This window comes from Corvus moneduloides, chromosome 1, assembly GCF_009650955.1.
Source record: "Corvus moneduloides isolate bCorMon1 chromosome 1, bCorMon1.pri, whole genome shotgun sequence".
NCBI lineage: Eukaryota > Metazoa > Chordata > Aves > Passeriformes > Corvidae > Corvus > Corvus moneduloides.
In genome coordinates this window covers 102709664-102728681 of record NC_045476.1, presented here as the reverse complement: position 1 = coordinate 102728681, position 19018 = coordinate 102709664, and the positions used below count along the sequence as shown (strand labels likewise).

The 19018-nt window shown below is 36.4% G+C and overlaps 1 long non-coding RNA gene across 1 annotated transcript in view; it reads right to left on the bottom strand.

Moving 5' to 3' along the window:
* Positions 1-3870: 3870 nt before the first annotated feature.
* Positions 3871-19018, bottom strand: part of LOC116449277 — a 71331-nt gene continuing 56183 nt past the window's right edge. The window contains exon 3 of the long non-coding RNA XR_004242331.1: positions 3871-3942. This is a non-coding gene — a long non-coding RNA (uncharacterized LOC116449277). The remainder of the gene's footprint in view (positions 3943-19018) is intronic.

Sequence of the window (19018 nt, the reverse complement as noted above, 5' to 3'; positions counted from 1 at the left end):
AGTCCATACCGCTGCCTTTCGTTTTTCACTGCTTGCATCTGACATCAGGCACAGAAGAAACAGGGTAGTGTGTCTCAGTTGTCAGTACAGTGCTGCAAAAACATCACAGCAAAAAAAAACCAGAAAGTAAGACTATAAAATTGTTTTTGGTTTACTAGGATTTGAAGCCCCGACTTTTGATAAAAAATTCTCAGCAGGAATCACTGGAAGTTTTTTAAGCACTCCAACCAATCTATGCAGACTACAGCAACAATGGGAAAAATAATTTAGAAATATTAAAACAGGTCAAATAAAACTCAGTTCTCAGAAATAATAATGGCAATTTTTGAGCCACAAATAAAGTAATGCATGTTAACATATGTAAGAAAGTAGGCAGCAAAAGATCCACATGTAATTCAAGTCATCCTATTCTAACGTTGTAATGAGCACAGAGGTAAATTCAACTTGTTACACTGCAGCTCAGTCTGACCCATGCTCAGCCTGACCCACTCATCTTATCGCTGATTAAATAAATATTATATGAAAAAATTCAAGGGAATAAAAAAGAAAATTAAGGGGAAAAAAAGAGAAAAGGGTAGACAAAGAGACTAAAAGAAAAGAAGAACTATTGAAAGCCTGTGCAGACAAGTATGAATCAACTATTCTAAAAAGCAGATGCAAAATGAAGCTGCTTAAACATATAAGGCACTTCTACATTGTATTCAAATAATGCTGAAATTATAGAGCTGTCATTTGCAGACCTGTCGAGGGTGCCTTTCTTACCACATTATGATTTAGCATTTCTCTTAGCAGGTTGTAGCAATTTTGACATTAGAGTCATTGGACAGAAAAACCACAAAATGTACGCAGAGCATCACCTCTCTTTTTTGTAGTCTTAAAAAGAGCTCTGAGATTTTTGCTAGTAAAAAAAATTTTAGAAAACCCTGAAATTATTTTTAAAAGTGTAGAAATGCTAATCTCAAGAGAGAGAGTACACACATCTGTAGAACAAATGTAACTGTGAAGATTTAAATCATTTGATGGCATGTAACCTAATCTGACATGGCAGGAGGTTATTTTACAAACTGTGAAGGGCTCTGCCCACTGGTGTCATTAAAGCTTCCTTGAGAGGCAACTCAAAGATATGGATTTTTCTGGAGGCAAACACCCAGGTGGTAAAAATGGAGGTTGAGGGAGCAAAGTAACTGAACTGGCTCTGGACATGAACAAATATATGGATATATACATACCACCAAAAGATATGAACTGCAAATGCTGATGAACTGTGCAATATATTTAAGGGGTATTTTTAATCACTTTCTCAGATTGTTATAATTTGATGAGATAATCCTGACCATTTAGCTCTAATAAACTCACAGATCATGAACAATGGCTGCATTAAATCTATTGTCACTAGCAGTAACATGAGGAGCAAAGGCTCAATGGCTCTTCTCACAGCATTTGATTTTATTCACTCAGTCTCTGATTCCACATCAGCTGCCATCTGGACAAAATTCAGAAACCATGACACCTGCTTGAAGAATAAGATGCTGATCAGATGGAATGGGCTGGGACTTTATCTTGAGAACAGAAATGTGAATTGTTGGTAACACAATCGCTTAAAAGGTTTGTAAATTATGTGCCTTCAGCTCAACATATGGCTCATGTGAAATATGCACTTGTGAACTTTTCTCAAAACTTGAGCTTGGATGATATAGTGTGGTTGTTTCATAAACACAAGGTATAAATAAGTAAAATTTTACATGTAGACAAACAAGAGTGAGTCAAAGGAAACCTGCAGCCTTCTGGTTATCCTGTCCTGGTGTGGAAACCAGCCCCTGCTGCCATTCTGCCCAGGCAAGGAGTAGACGTGTACGTCCTCCTTCGGCTGGGTGGAGTATGGCCCTTCAACATCTCCACCCCAGCAGAACTGTAATTTCTGCAAGGAGAGGTAAGACCAGCACAAAGAATAATCTACCTGGGAGAGGTGATTCTGTCTCTGGAGGCTCTGGAGTCACCAGAGAAACCCACACGAGCAACCCCAACTTCTGCAGACAAGTGACCAGAGAAACTCCTGATATCTACTCACTAATGAGTTTGTAGAAGCATAAATATCAGTTTGCACACACAAGTGTGGTAAATGCAAGTGTTTCAAGGCCTGTTTTGTTGATTTCCTGGGATATATATCTGTGTGGGTTTTTCACATGTCGTGAGGGGATTTCTGGGTACTGATAGTCAAGAAGGGAATCTGAAGAAACATGGCTTCTTATTACCCTTAGTGGCATCAGCCAGTGCTGCTGAGACATTAACGAATTTCTTTCCATTTCTTTCTCAATTTTGCAGAAAAAAAACCCCCTAACTGTTCAGAACTTTTTCAGGAGGATGATACAGATTTTAAAAAATTAGTCCCCCACTCTAATGCCAAGTTATGGTGCTTTATAGCAGCCAGCTTTGCAGCGCTAAATGGTCTTCTGTAGCCTCATCTTTCTGCCTGCCTACAAGAAATAGTGACAAATTATGGTGGGGGGGGGGAGACTGAAGAAAGAAATATTCCATTTTTAATTGCCTTTTCATTTTCTTTTTATAGCCATGCTTAAACTGTGAGTTATCAGAAGCTGTTCGAAGTCTTTCTTTTACCATTTTAAAATATATTCCTCCTAAAGCCAGATGAAAAATACGGTTAATGGGGTTTTGTGACTCCCACAAAGTCCTCTACAAATTAAGGGACTTTGAAAAAATGTCAGCTGCCCAGTTCCCAAGAAAGAAAAATTAAACAATAAAGGCTTATCGACTTGTTCCTGAGAAGATAAAGCACTTATGAATGAGACCCTCTCATACTCTCTGGTTTGTGATCAGAGCAATTTCCAAGATTCACAGAAAATATTCTGATTAGCCAAGAAAATGCTCTGATGAAATGAGGTTTAAGATTTTATAACTGAATCTCATCCTCTCTTCAACCTGTTTTCATACAATGTGCTATCTCGTTCAGTCATGCTGCTATCACTACCAATTATAACCAGTGCCATAAAAACATCACATTCATGCAGATCAGCTGATTGTGCCAAGTTCAAGAAAGGACAGCAGGATAGAGATGACAGCAGCTTCTGCTGGCTCTGCCCCAAAGTCCCTTCAGGCCTGTTGTTTTTCTCTTTTGTAGACCCCCAGGATTTCACTGTCTCGGAAAAATTAATGCCAGGCCTCTCTCTAAGAGGACCTGACTCCCAGTCTACTGACACCATTGAGGGTATTTCTATTGACTTCCACTTGTCATCTACAGAGCTCTTCATCTTTCATGTCTTCCTCTTTCACACTATTTTTGATCTCCCTACCACGTGTCAGCCTGAGCAAAAGCCTTAAACTGCAAACTCCAGTCCCTCATCACATACTCAATACATACACACCACATACAGATAAAAGTAGGATTACGGCTGCCACCTTTGCTCTTCATATGGCTTCTAGATGGTCTAAAAGACCTTAGAGCAGAGAGGGGGGGGAAAAACAACCTGTGGAAGGCTTCCAATTTTAAATGTTCTCCCTTGTGGAGTCCTGTCCTATGCCAACTAGTGAAAGGGCAATAACACAAAAGGAAAAGGAGTGCTCATAATATGTTTTTATTGTCCAAGCACAGCAAACCAGGCATCCTTCTAGTATTTTGCTAGACTACTATTGAAAGCGCACATGGATTTCGAAATTAATTTCTGTGGAAAGTGAAAACTGCTTCACCTGGAAAACTATAACCGTAGCTAGCTAGCTATATTAGTGAGAATTGAAAATTGGTCTAAAATGTTATACTTTAGCTAATGCCATTAGCAAGAGAAAGCTAAAGAAGCCACGTCTTCTTACAATGCAAAAAGGAAAATGAGATTTTAAAAACATCTTTCTTACTCTCTTTTTCTCTGTTACTTCATTTTCCTGACATCAGAAATGTGAGGGCAGTTTCATCAGCAACAAGACAGTGGTCACCTGCAAAAAGGAAGATCATTCACATAAGCAGCAGCAAAACCTGGCCTATAATGTTCACTGCAGATTTTTTTTTTTAAATCCCACATAATAATTAAAGATAAATAAGTCATTTCTATCTTATTCTAATCTTTAAAAATAAAAAAATCTATCAAGACAGTTGAGCACAATGATGAACTATGCTTTGGGCTCCCAACCTGCCCAGAGTTGCATATTTTTAGCATTCAGCTGATTTGACTAACTAAGCAGGGACAGCATTAATTGCTGCAGGAGGCTGATGTGGAAGAAGAGTCACATTCTTCCCTTAACAAGGCATAGTCTGCCATGACTCTGCAGAGTGACACAGTGAACTCAGAATAGCAACTGAACCAAGTGAGTTTTCCTAATGCCAGACAGGAATAATAGAAAATGATGGAGTGTCTCTGAATTAAAAACAAGAAGCAGAAACTATGCAGAGTCTGTAAAAGTAGCTCATGCCAAAGGCATATTTGCTTTGATTTAATTGATGATAAAAGAAAACCACGGAGAAAGGTGAGTTTGGATGACATTCAAGTGTGTGTCCTGTGTTAGGAGGAGGGTAGAGATACCATCTGCTTACATTATCCTTCATTGCTAGAACCACAATGGTACATTGTACATATGTACAACTATGAAAAGAGCCTTTGCTACATAAGAAGAGGCCATGGCCAACAAAGTCAAAGATTTGCTGTTTAATCAACTGCTGGCCTCTGCTAAGGCATCTCCTCTGAAACGGCTGGTGGAAGGCAGAACTAACAGCTGTGAGGTGCAGCAGGAAGGAGCTACCTGGTCCTTTTGGAGTGAATTTTCCCTGTACTCATTCTCTTCCACATAAGAGAGAAATACTGAAGCGAGGCAGTTATGTTTCACTTGCTCCAACTAAAGTGACTCTGGACTCTTTGCTCTGTTAGTTATATGTTGAAATTGACGCATCCAAATTCCAAAAATGAAGGCATGTGTTTGACAAAGGTGATAGAAATAAATGAGGAAGCAGAGAAGACATTTTCTAACCTCCAGGAACAGAAAATCCTTTGTCTCTTCAAACAAAACCAGATTCAAAAAAGAGTCAGGCTTTCTGTATCTTGTAAGCCACCTGATGACCACATCTCTTTCTCACCAGTAAGAGATGCAGGAGGTATAAAATCACTTTTCTGGTCAAATGCTGAAGAGGCATTGTATATAAAATGCACAGACAAGCAGAATAGGTTTACATAATGTTAATACAGACAAATGACATGTACAACATATCTAGCTGCAATTTAATTAGATTAATTAGATCAATATAATTAGCAGTGGTATATTATGCTATCAAGACTTAGCCTTGCAAAGAACGCCTCTAAAAATGGTTTACAGTCTTAAAGCATTGTAACAGCGTATGCAGTATCCATGCTATCACGCATCAGTATCACCACTAACACACTATTAATACTGGGAGTTTATAGGACACTCAGGAGACACATAAAACACTACCCTTGCAAGAGGAAAATTCTGATAATGGAGCCTGTAAAATTATTTCAACAGTTGAAAAGAGCTCATGGAACTTAATTCCAAACAACAGCGTGGTCGTGATTATATAGCAAGTTAATTTAACCCATCGAGGCAGGAAAAGACATAATGAACAAAACAGATTGAGGTAGTATGACTTACCAATGAACACTTTGCTGAGAGTTCTCCCAAAGTTTTGTACACATAATAAATCACAAGTGGCTGCTTAACTATTGTATCATCTACTTGGACGTAGACTAGATATCACACTTGGTGAAATCTTATACAATTCTTACTGTTATCAATAGTGATTTTGCACTAAACAGGTCTGTGGGATTGGGCTTGGACATCTAAACCTCCATAGTGGTAAAAAAATGTTAATTTACATCTGCTAGCACTGTCAGTACACTTGGGCTCAAAACTTACCAGAAAAACTATGTATGTGTAGTGTCTCAAACCAACTACTGTGACTTTCTATATGCAAAAATCACAGCCCTTGCAAGGAGGAAAGAACAAAAACCCAGCACTTCCAGCTTGTTGAAAATAGCAATAGCCAATAAAATTCAGCTACACAAAGTGATAAATTCATAAATTTATGTTTATTGTTTCTCCAACTAAGAAAAGAAGTTCATCATAACAAGGCAATCTGCATTTTTAATCTGAAGTTTGTGCAAAAGTCTGCTAAGAAATAAAATCTGGCACACAGGCTACTCAGCTAGAAAATGTTTTTTTTCTCTCTGCATTTGGACACATGTAAGAATACACCTGTTCATGGAAGAGATAAAGTAAGTGCCTTGAAGCTGCATTGCAGAAGATACACAGACAAGGTAAAAATATCCAAATGCATATTTCCATTTTTTTTGCCTTTACCAGTGATAAATGGCTCAAACTGTATTTCCATTTGACCATGGAGTACTGAGGAAATAAAATCAACCCATTTCATGAAGACCACCTCACAGTTCAGCTGCTACCACATTCACCTCCCTAAAAGACTGAAGAATCTAAGGCAAAATGGCCATATTTCAGTGCATGTATCTTGACTGCCCACAAGAATTAGGTTCCAGCCATCCTCAAGTATATTAAAAGCACAAAGACAGAAAGTTTAGATGTGGTTCAGATTTTCTTTAGAACAGATATGATTAACATGTTTATATCTCCCTACAACTGTCAAAGGAACTCATCCCCTTCTCCACAGTTTTTCAGGGTTATACTGCTCATTATTATTGACACATTAAGGTTTATACTAGTGCTACTCCAGGTCATCCATCCTTGGTCATACATTTTATGGATTTTACTTTTTATTACTTTCAAGAAAAAGTTATATGCACAGCGAATAGTTCCCCTGCCTGTTTGTTGGGAATATACATTAATGCTTTACTGAAAAAAACCATCATCATTTTGGCCTTATCTGTCCTCAGTATTGTGTTGCATATGCACTACCTAACTCTGACTTTGGTTAGTTCTGCATCCTTATTACCTAAAATCTACAATCTGGTCTTCACTAGATTTACACTACCAGATAAATAGAATAAAACACAAAGGACTGAAATAGAGTGCCTTGTGTCTGGAAATAATCACCTATATTATGGAATTTGTGAAAGCTGAAAACAAACACTATAGCTTTGCAGGTTTTTTTGATGTGCTGATTATCTTAGTTTCTCTGATAGAAAACTTTGCTGGCTAACTTTCTGTGTGATATATTCAGAAGAAGGTAGTACTATTTTCATGTGTGTGTGCAATTAGTAAAAAAGGGGTAGGTAGTCCAGCTGATATTAAATTAAAACTTGGGAGCAGAAGCCATTTGTGTCAATTTTCCATTTTGTCACTCTCCTTTCAAATAGCTAATTTAGGGTACTCTGTCACACACTAGTGTTTTAAGGTATGTATATTTTATGACAGCTAAATGACAAATTTGTCTGAAACAAAGCTATTCTTTGATGAGTTAATTATAACCTGTGTAATATATCAAAGAAAATCAATATATATTTGGAATGAGTCACTATTGAGCCTTATTCCAAACAGAGCAAACCTATTCTAAAAATTAAAGCTCCATTTTTAACTCAGGTTTTGCTAAAATAATCTAATTTCAGAGTTAAGTAGTAGAAAAGAAATAATTTGGCAATGTATCTGTGCAACAATCCCTTTCTAATATAACATTATGTAGTCTGCTTGTATGATATACAGCTGAAAATTTCACATTTAATGTTGTTTGACAGCAAAACAATGGGCCAGACTGATCTAATTGCTGAACACCTTGACATATGTGGTATTTGGACTTTGGAAAGCATCACCAAATTTTGGGTATCTGTTCCAATCTTTCAAGCTCTTTTAGACAGAGATCTAAGAATTCACTCTGAGAGTTTCTCAAGGAGTAAATTTAAAAAAAAAAAACACACTACAATTTTTCAGTCATCTTCACAACTAGGGTTTTTGTTCTCAGGTAACTACCAGTAATTTCAGCATATAGGTTTTTTCATTACAATTTCTTTCTCTGTGTAACACTTCCTACAGCAATAATACCTCAGTTCTGCAGCTACAGCCATCCAAAGCATAATGAACCAAAATTTTAATATGAAAAACCTCAAAATGTTTTGAAGTTGACTCATCTTTTTCTAACAGTCATTACCACACTTAAGAAACTGCCTTCAAATATATTTGTACAAACTATAAGTACAGTAGTAACAGAGAAAGATCCTGAAACAGAAACAAAAACCCAAGATTTATCATATTAATTGGTTTTATAGTTCCAAAGGAGGTTGAAGAAAATGAAGAGCATATGTAGAGCCGTTCCCACTCCTCTCAGGGAAGAGAGGTCATTAGTTATATGTTGATGGTAGCTTCACATATAATTATCTCTAGGTATCTAGCATTATCCTGTCTCACCTGGTCAGACTTTGGTCAGGTAGATTCTGCAACTGCACATTCGTTTTAAGGAAGCAGTTTTTATCACTGCAGCTGCAAAGAAGGCAGTGGTAATGGAAAACCAATCCACTGTTTGCAAGATTATGGGCAGATTATGACCAGGATTACAGGAGCAAATCAATATGCCATCTGCATACAATGAACCAAAATTTATGGAGTTTCCAATTTTCATTCCTTGAAGCAATTCCTCGTTGCTGAAAAATCAGGCTAAATGTTCCATTACAATTGCAAAAAGAAAAGAGGATAATGGACAGCCTTGTCTAGCTCCCTGGTGTCATTTTAAAAAGGGCGAGTTTAAATTGCTAGTATGTACAGACCTGGTCAGGATATTACAGAATATTTTTAATCCAATTTTTATGAAGGTCTTTCTACAGTGAGGAGTGTGAGGGTTTGGAGGGTTTTTTTGTTTCATTTTCGTGTATTATTTTTAAGAACAGCTACCAAGTATTTTCATTTTAATGAGTCCAAAGACTTACCCAGTCAGTCGAGTGGACAAATCTATATTATCCAAGCTCTTGTTTGGTATGCAAACACAAAACACCCGAATCAGCTCCAGTGAAGAACAATGGAAATAAACCAGACTGACCTATGTGGAAATCATTTGCAATGAGCTGAAGAAGTATCTCAAATATTTGAGTACCTGTATGTGCCCTTTGCATGCAGGTGTGTATTTCAGGAATCATAAACAAATTTTGTCCAGCATTTAAGACCAATATTCAGTGATGCAGCTAGGTAGGCAAACCAGTTCACTGGGATTGTCTAGTTGTGTAATAACAGCCTTTTTGATTCAAATGTTCAGTTAAACACTTCCAGTAACAGTTGTGTATCTACGATTTCTCACGGTGTGTTTACTGGCAGTTCATCTAAGCATGCATCTTTCCCCACTGTTAGACTTTAACAGCATTTATTATTTCTTATTAAGTCTAAGGTTACACTTTGATCTGTTGAAAGTTTCAGTGAAGTGCTTTTGTTTACAAACTTTATCTCCTGTTTAAAGCAACTTGGAAGATTAGAGTGTCTGACATTGCTCTTTGAAAGTGCTATTTATGATTTCTAGATCATATGTCAAAGTTTGAGCCTTTAGTTTTAATAATTGACACGGTTTGGGATACTTCATCTTATGCTTTACACAAAACATGTGCCAGCAGTTTCTCATTTGTATTCTTGCTGGTTTACTTTATACAAAAGCTTTTCTGCAGCCATGGCGTGATGCCGTTTGTTCACTTTTTGTCAGCTAATTCAGTTGAGGTTTTTTTACTACACATATTAGTATTCATTGATTTTTGTCATTTTAAAACTATTATTCAAAATTACTATTGTTGTATCTCTCCTTTTTGAGGTCTGCATCATTGTTAATTGTGGTTTTTAATGATTCACATCTTGGATTTTATAGCATATTATTACCATCACAGAATCAAGTTTCAAATTAATATTTTGGTCTGAAGAAAAGAACTCCTTTTTTCAATAAATGCTTGATGCTGTTCATGCCATTTTTTGCTTGTGACAATTCTAAATTTATTTTTTTTCTGCTACTTCTAGAGTGGAAAATTACCCCAAATATATTACTTTAGTCTTAAAGTCTGTGAGACAGGGATGAAACAGATTTCCTCAGTCTTTGGGAATGAAAATTTTCTGTGGAAAAGAATCCAAGTCCATCTCCAAGATACATACTCTTAAGGTCAATCATCCACAGAATCCTCAGCACAGTGGGCACAGGACTATCTTTCAAATGCTGCAAATGCCAGATTGGTTTGGAAGAATGAAGTCCCATATGAAAAGCCAAAAATGTGTGTGCAACACTTTTGTGATATTTTTACCTGGGCCTCCTTTTTCTACAAGATAGATCACAACATATTAATTGATTTTGCATGTGCTGTTCATACATGGCACAAGACAAAATGAACAGAACTGCTGTAAGATGAAGACAGTTTACAAGCAGATCACAGAAATTAGTCATCCACTGAAGGCAAATGAGCATACCCTTCTTGCTAACCCCAAAAGAAGACCTTCCTCAACATTGCCACCTATGTACTCATGACTGATGGCACTCCCAGCCGAAACTTGGGTCTGTGCATCACACTGAAAGTCCATGGGGAAGAGCCCTCAACAGAAGTTGAAGTCTTGAAGTATTGCCTTTCCCTGCCAACCTCACATGGTCTTACTGACAAAAAGCTGGATCCTGATTCTTTTCAACCATGTAATTATTTCTCACAGGCACTGGGACATCTGGGCAATAATGCTGACTTGCCTCTGCAAAAGCAGACAGATAGCTGTGCATGTGTGCTCCCGATGACAGATCCCACAATGTTGCAAAATATAGAGGTTTGCAAACTCCATAGCCCACAAGGGAGGGTCTTTGTCATTTGTTTAAGAGTAGCAGGCAGAGCCATCTCAGAGCTGCACATCCAGCCCAGCCAGGTCCTGTGAGTGAATCAGCTGTACCCAGGAGACTGGTGGTGTCAAAGGCTGTTGATCAATCAAGCAACAGTAACATACACACCTTCCCATATGGAGTTCACCCATCAGGACCACTGAGCTGTGCTCCAGACTGATTCCTGATTGTAAAGAGCACTGGATTTTGGCAGCTGGCGTTCTAGACACTCTTTTCCCAGTATTTTTGCTTAGACATAAGAGTTAAGAAATCTTAGGTACTCACATTTCATAAACTTGTTAAGGTGAAGATACATGGCAGACAGAGGTCTAAGAAGCTTTAAGCACCCTAACTTTCAATCATTTCTCAGCTTAGCTTTAATATAAAAATCTATTATTTCTAACTCTAAATCTTCTGTTAGAATTTTAACTTTAAAATTAAAGGCTCCTTTCTCCTAAGAGATTTCATTTCTTTATGGATTTTTGGATTCAAATACAATCTTCTGGTTGGACTTCTCCTTTTTTTTATGATCCTTACTTAAATACAAGGTTCTTGGTCCTGTACAAGAAACAAAGAGGGAGAAAAAAGAACAAACTGTACTTGTTTGATGGTCTCACATAGAAAATATTTTCCAGTAATACAGAAAAGAAAGGAAAACAAGACAGCAGCTATATTATGCATAATAGTTACTGCTAATTGAGAGAAATGGTGATGAATTTTTTGCTACAGTGGTGACACATACACCACAGTACCATTGGAGTGATCCAAAACCCTTGTACTAAATTTCAACATATCTCATGTATTAACTGCCCACAAAACTTATATTACAACTACGCACCGAGAATGGGCAAGTAAATTTACAAACTTGAGATAGCTCAGTCTGCCTGTAAAATATGAGAGAAATTGGTAGGATCATGAGCACCCTTAAGCTGGTCATCATATATTGATGTCCTAAATTCACATTTTAAATCAACAGAAGTTCCCCAAAAATCTCTAATTAAATGCAAAGAAATGCTGGAGGACTGTAATTTATTTAATCCGTGCCAAGACACCACATACAGCTGATACAGCTGCAGATGCAGTGCTAAGAAAAGTACTGATATGTTGGTTACAAGTATTAGCAGGCAACCACAAGAGCACTAGGAGGAAGGTAGATATTCAATTTGCATAGGACAGAGTCTATACCCTACTTTTATTCACGTTAATATAACAAATTAAACCAGAGAGATCTTGCTAACAAATAGCTCCTGTTTGGGCAGGATATTAACTGAAGGGAAAATTATATGAAGGCTTAGGGTTAGGTTTTGATTGAAGATTTTAGGCTACTGAATCTATTTAGTAATTAGATGAGGACTAAAGGGAACATTTTATCTCAGAATGAATACGAGTTATTTGTTGGGTCAAAGAGCCAAAGTCCCAGGTGCCATGCTTTCATCTACTTACGGCAAATGGAGGAAACTTGGCTTCTCAGCAGTGGTCAGTAATCAAATGTGAAAATTCAGTCAACTTAGTATTCTCTCAATTACAAAGCTTTTTAGTGTATTGTTTTAAAATAATTGAAAATAAGCATCAGTGGGAATAAAATTCTCATTTAAAAAATGTTTCTGCAGCAAGAATGTCTAAAGAAAATACAGCAAATAGGTCCATTCTTAACAGTTTCACTCTGCCTATTGTAAGTGCTAATGCAAATTACACCAGGGTTCAGAGCTACATCATTTTCTCTACTGTATTCTTCTGTTTTCAGTCCAAGGGCAATTTCACATAGGAAGGGCGAAAAGAACCACCAGGAGGGGCCAGGATTGCACATTAATTTTCACATTACTTTTTTCTCAGATATATCCTTAGAAACTGTTTTAAAATTTTCTATGTAAGGAGATGATTTCTCAAGGTGTAATTCTTCTAGATCAATTATAAATGTATAATTACAAAAATGTGGACATGGAAACTTTGCAGTCAGTTCTTCTTTGGTCAGTATTATTATGTTCACTATTGCAATACAACAAAAAAATAAAAAGAATGGCAGGAAGTGACACCACAAACACTATCTAAAAATGACACAGAAGCAAAAGACAATTCAGCTTTACATCTTCAGAACATGTGCATGATGGCAAAATTACAGAAAAGGAGATGCTCTGTTCAACTGAGGGATAGCTGTGCTTTCTTAAATAACCGTAGTCTCCATTAAATTTTTTTCCAGGGTTCATGTGCTTTGATAATTTTTTTTTTTCCTTTGCATTTCACTCCAAGAGAATACAGAATCTATGCAAAATTTAATTATGAATTTGAGTTCAGAATTCAAGATGTATCGATTTGCATTTTTTTATAGTAGAGCCAAATTCTGAAGGATCAAAAAGAACTGGATTTGGGGACTGTTCATAAACAAACAATGTAATTCATTTATCTTCTGTCTCTAGTTTCTTGGGATCAGTCTTTCTAGTGAAATATTGAAGAATATGATCCTTTACATTCCTTCATCTTCTGTTGATAAAAGAGGAGATATGAAGTGACATGATTTGCATATTTGCTACTAAAGCATCCATTCTACTCTTGAGGTGTGCAAGCACCAGTGCCATGGTAAAGCACAGCTTTGCCTAGGAACGTTTGGACAAAGAAGACGTCCAAGATCCTTCACAGACAAGCCTCATGGGGTATAGATTAGGGATACTAAGAAGAGATTGTTCGTAATATTTCCATCTGAAATCTGGGAAGCATCAAATGGTGCTATGCAAACTCAGCCAAAATTCCTGAGACAATCATGAAAGTAAGATCAGTTCTGTCATCTGATTTTTGTCTCAAGAACCCATAATTTGAACTGAAAGTTTCCAGAACCTAGCTATGCTGAAAAATTTGGAACAAGTGGACTGCAGTTGGGCATTTAAAATGCATGCACTCAAGAAGGGGATAAGTTTTTTAAACTCTTAGGAAGGAAAAAAAAATTCCAGCCATGATATTTCTGTTGGGCCAAAAAAAGAAACAAGAAAATCAAAGACAAAATTACTTCTCTCTGCATAGGAAAGAACTTTTCAGAAGGGCATGCAGAGCTTTCAGATTTTATTTTAAACATTTTAGAAATCTGTTTATTAAGAAAGTAAGATATATGTCCATGATGCACATATGCACCAAAACAGAATTATAAAATTATTTTCTACTCTTCTCTGTTTTGGATACTGAGGGATGTGACCATTAAAAACCTTCAACAAACATACAGCTAAATCAATGAATTAAAACTGTGATTAGAGAAAAACAAGCTGTTGGTGAAGTAGACAGAACAGCTAATATCAGGCAGCTGAGACAGAGAGTAGCATAAAAGATTGATCAATTTAATGACTGGCTAAAACTCAGTTCTAAAATTAGATGCAGGACAAATAGGGGTAAAAATCCTTCCTGACTACACAGTGGTTCCTTTATGATCAATTCCTTCATCTGCATTGCATAGTGTTGCACAAACTGGTTGAGATTAAAATCTCGAGGCTTGTTTTTTGGATTTGTCTCAACTGGCAGCTTATTCAAGGTTGTTAGTCAGATCTGATTTATAATTCTCAAAATGTCATGAAGAGGGCTCACATTAAAAAAACCCCCATGTATATCATGCAAACATCGTTCTGGAGATGACTCAGTCAGCTGTAGGTTGTGCCACTGCTCTGTTCCAATGTGTAGTGCTGTTTGAGTCATTGATTCTAACCAGACTTCTTCAAACCTGATTGTTCCTGGAAATCCTACAGATTCTTTTTTTCCTTTCTTCCCCTACTCAGAAGACCAAGAAGACACAAATTAATAGATTTCCCGTACTTTACTGTGACCCTGCCATAGCTTCAACACACCCCAGAAATGGAAAGGAGTAATTAATATGGGGGGAAAAAGTCAGTGTGGAGATGCCATCTACGCTGAAGGCTTTTCCGTAATCCTGTGGGTTTGCTTCCGTACATTAAACTCGGTTCTCAGACTAAATAGGGAAGGTAGGCATGTTATGTTGAATCACTTCACTTGGAACCTCAGGACATTAAGAAACTGAGCTGTAAACTCTAGAGATTGACCTGGATAGCTGAAATATTCTACAAAGTAGAACATTATTTAAAGACCTTTTCTTGAGTTAACTACAAAAGGCTTAAATCCTGAATACAACTCATTAAAAAGTGTTTCTCCAATTAGCATTTTCCAGGAAAATTTGTTACCCTTTAGTAGTAATTCAAACAATAAAAATTTTCTTCCAAAATTCAAAACATGCTGTTATGGAAATACTCTTACATTGCCAAAAGAAAAAGGAAAAATATATATATATTTATATGTATAATTCAGACATTGTCTGCTCTCATTCTCTTCTGTTGGTCCATTTTGCAGGCAGCTTTCACCCCCAGAAAGTCATTTCAGCCCTTCCTCTAGGACAATGCAAAGGCAATGTGCTGGAAAGCATCACACAGTGTATGTCTTTGGCTTCAGCGCCCGGGTGATAAACACTGTGTATCTGGAAAGCCTGTCCCTGAAAGAGAACGGAGACAAGAAACAATATCCCCAGAACTCTCACAAAGTCTGATCTGCAAATCAAAATACTTTGTTCTTTGCCAAAACTGTTTATAAATTCCCATAGGCTTTAAAGAAAATGCTTGGTTTTTTTAATCTCCCTTGATGAAATCTGAAATCTAAAAAATAATAATCTTTCAATAAACTAACAATGCCTGATTAAAATAATTTAACTATATAGTCACCAATGTGCTTTATATTTCTACTTTAAATAACGACAGTTTTGGCTACAATAAAAATGGTTCTTACAAGCATAGGTATTTGTAGAAAAATTACTAGAGGTTCAACTAAGACTGATAAAAAAATGTTCATATGCTTCTTAAGAAAAAAATACGGAAATCACAAATGATGTTTCAGAGTTGCCTTAGATGAAAACGTCGAGACATAGTTTTATATTGTTTCATATTTCAGATGAAATTAAACTCCATAAAATATAAAATCCATCTTTTACCTGTCTATTATATAGTGTCGTGAAAGGAAGGAAATAAATGTTTTATCACTGTCAACTTGAATATGCAGCTTAGGCCCTTCTTGCTCCATTTTAAGAATAGTCAAGAAGGAAAAACAATATCAAAAGTTGATTAACATGTTCCATGCTGAAAAGGTTAAAAGGCATGTTTTGGTATCTTCTGCATGAACACACCCTGGAGTTTTGCTACATAATTCTATTTTTTTTTCATGCTTAAGCTTGTAAGTAAACCAACTCCTGCTCATTTCAAAATGCCAATACAATCTTCTTGTAAGTATTTTCTAAATAGATGCAAAATGTAAAGGCTTTTAGTTCTAATTAGAAGTACTTCTCTTTTTTTTTCAATTTCACAATTCTACTTAGGTTGCTTAAAAAATAACTTTGTGCCTCTCCAATTTGGGTGTATCTAACACACAGTCCACAAATTATATTGGCTTTTTTAACTAAGACATTAAATCACTTTAATGAGATATGTTGCATCTACCCAAGGTCTTGCATGTCACCTAAGATCACCAGATTCAAAACTATTTTTCTCCACTTTGCCCGTGACTCCATACTGTTGTTATCAAAGACTACCAGAATTATTTTCTATCATGGAAACACAGACACAGTAGAGAACACAACACAAGAATGTGGAAGAAGGCTGTCACACGCTGAAGTGGGCTGCGTTGCTCTTAGGAGAGTCACTTGAGACTTTTATTCTGTTTTATTCAGCTTAACAATAGAAAGAATACACTTATATTACTACATCTTTACCACAACAAATTCTGTACACCCCCCTAAATATATTATGTTCATTTATGCTACTATTATAGTCAATATTATTAGTACTAACACTAATGATTTTTTTTTTTTTTTTTTTTTTAAAGTGTACCTATTTTCCTGGACATGAATATGGAGACTAAGCACTCAAAAAAATGAAGAGTACTGCCAGTACAACTGGCTGGAAATAGTTATGATGGAATAATTTTTCAAAGGAAAATTCAGAAATGTCGTAAGTAAGATGCTTTGAAAACTTACGTGGGGTTTTGCCAAAATTTTGTTTCAGAGAAGAATGAAGACAAAAGTTCCATGAATGAAGAAAAATGTACTGTTTGGATCTCTTCCAAATGAATCAGTTCAGGTTTTTTTTTTAATGCATTACAAATTTGTGTTTTTCAATGTAAAAGCAGCAAGAGGCAAAATGGTAGTAAAAGGATGGGATTTTGCAAAGTGACATACCTTTATTGATCAGCAATATTTTGATATGAGCAGAAGATGGGAACTGAAATTGTTCACTGCACAGAAATTTAAATCTTGCATCTCTTACATTTTCTTTCCTTCACCTGCATTGCTTCAGGTAGGCAGCAGAACATTAAAATTCAGGTTAAATATGTGCCACAGGAAGTCTATTTCATAAGGTGTTTTTCCTTTGTCTGCTAGCTTCAGCACCAAAACTTTCTACAAAACAAGTTGAAGCAGTCCTTATAATGTTCAATAAACGGCCAAACAGGTACATGTGTAGTTTACCCTACAAAACTCTAAGTAGGTGTTATTTCCCAGGGATCCAATTGCAGACCATGACACATTCTGGAAAAGGTCCTGCATAGGTAATATATCTCCACCAGGTACATAAAGCCTTTCATCCAGTAGCATTGCCAATGGCACAGAGATTTTCTCAAATGATTTTTGGTATAGTTGCAAATTGGAAAAACATTTATATACTCCAGCAAAGGAGCATTCTGGGTACAAATTCAAAAGCTTCATTTCCTCCCGTGTATAAAAAGAAACTTGCAAGTCTACATGCAAATCACTAGGAAAAAAAATAACATTAGGAATAACTCCTGCACAGATTTTTGGCTGGCATCAGTAGTTTTGTCTAAGGATATTTTCTGTCTAATGCTGGCTGCTTGCTGCTTCATAACACTTGACAAATTCTTGGTTCCTAAAATCAACTGTAAATGTTTTGAGAATTGCTTCATTTAGCAGGGAGTTTTCGGGACCTCACCGTAGTATTCAGTGTAGTTCTGTCTCCCCTCTTTAGTTTATCTCATTTTTATACATTTTCAACTCTGAAAACTTTCTTTGTCTCCCCCCTCTCTTGAACCACAGGTGAGATTTACAATCTGTAAACTGGAAGTTCCCCAGTCATGAGAATTTCTCATGGATGGTGCTCTATTTTGGGAAGGCTAGGGCATACAGAAGCAGCACTTCTAAATCTAGTGTTTAGGGGGGGAAAAAAAGAAGACAGTAGAGCAACTAGGGATTTTTTGCAAGTGCACAACAGTTGTGAATTCCTATCGAAGTAGTATAAAGGGATTACCAAAATAGCTATTATATAATCTCTCTCCAGAACTACGATAACAGATGTTTTGAATAACAACCATTCAAGAGACAAGAAATTATATACATTATAAAAAAAAAGGGAGAAGGATAGTGAAAAAAGGAATTTAGGTAGGTAACCTAGCAAAAATCACATACTGGGAATCCAGCTGAAGAAGAAAGCTAAATTGACAGACCTCTTCCAAAAACTAGCTTTCAGAAAGCAAGATATCAGCACCTTTTTTGGAATATTTTGCTGGATAAATTCTATTCGAAATGAGACAACGTACTGTAAATATAAGGTAATCTGCTCAGTGGTTGTGTCAGCACTCAGGGCTTCTGGTTCATTCCCCAAAGTACAGTGTACCAGATATTATACCAAGGCTGTACAGTACAGGTTTCCATCACTCAGAAATGCTACATTTTAAACCAGAGCTTGTAAATGAAATATTTTACTCTGTAAAACCCACCTTAGGACTAGTGTAACATAACCTTGATTCACTGCTGGCTGCAGTATTACTGAAGGTAGAAAACTTGCATTAATGAAAAAAATTATGCCTGGTTTTACTAAGAACGTAGACAGACACTTTAATAATACTTCCATGTTTCTAGCAAGATTAGCAAAGCAACTCCCAATTCAGAATGAAAAAAATAAAATCAAAGAGCTGAAGGTGCTTTTAATATTTGCTTATGAGTAGCTCTGAGTTTTCTTAGATTGTGTGCTTGAAGTCCACTTTCTGAGAATTCTACAGTAATTGCCTGTATAATATTTGTTTTGCATGCAACTAGAGATTAAGGCAAACAAGCTATTTTCTCTACTATCTTTAGTTGGTAGCCATGGTAATACCCAAAACATATTATTTTTGTAGGCTTCCCGAATTTTTGAGTTCAAAAACTGTATCAGAGGACAGCAATTCCTAAGCAGCACAAGCAGAGCAGCACAATTCAGCCACATAGGCAATATATTTGCCAGGAAATACCATGTGAATCCTTGG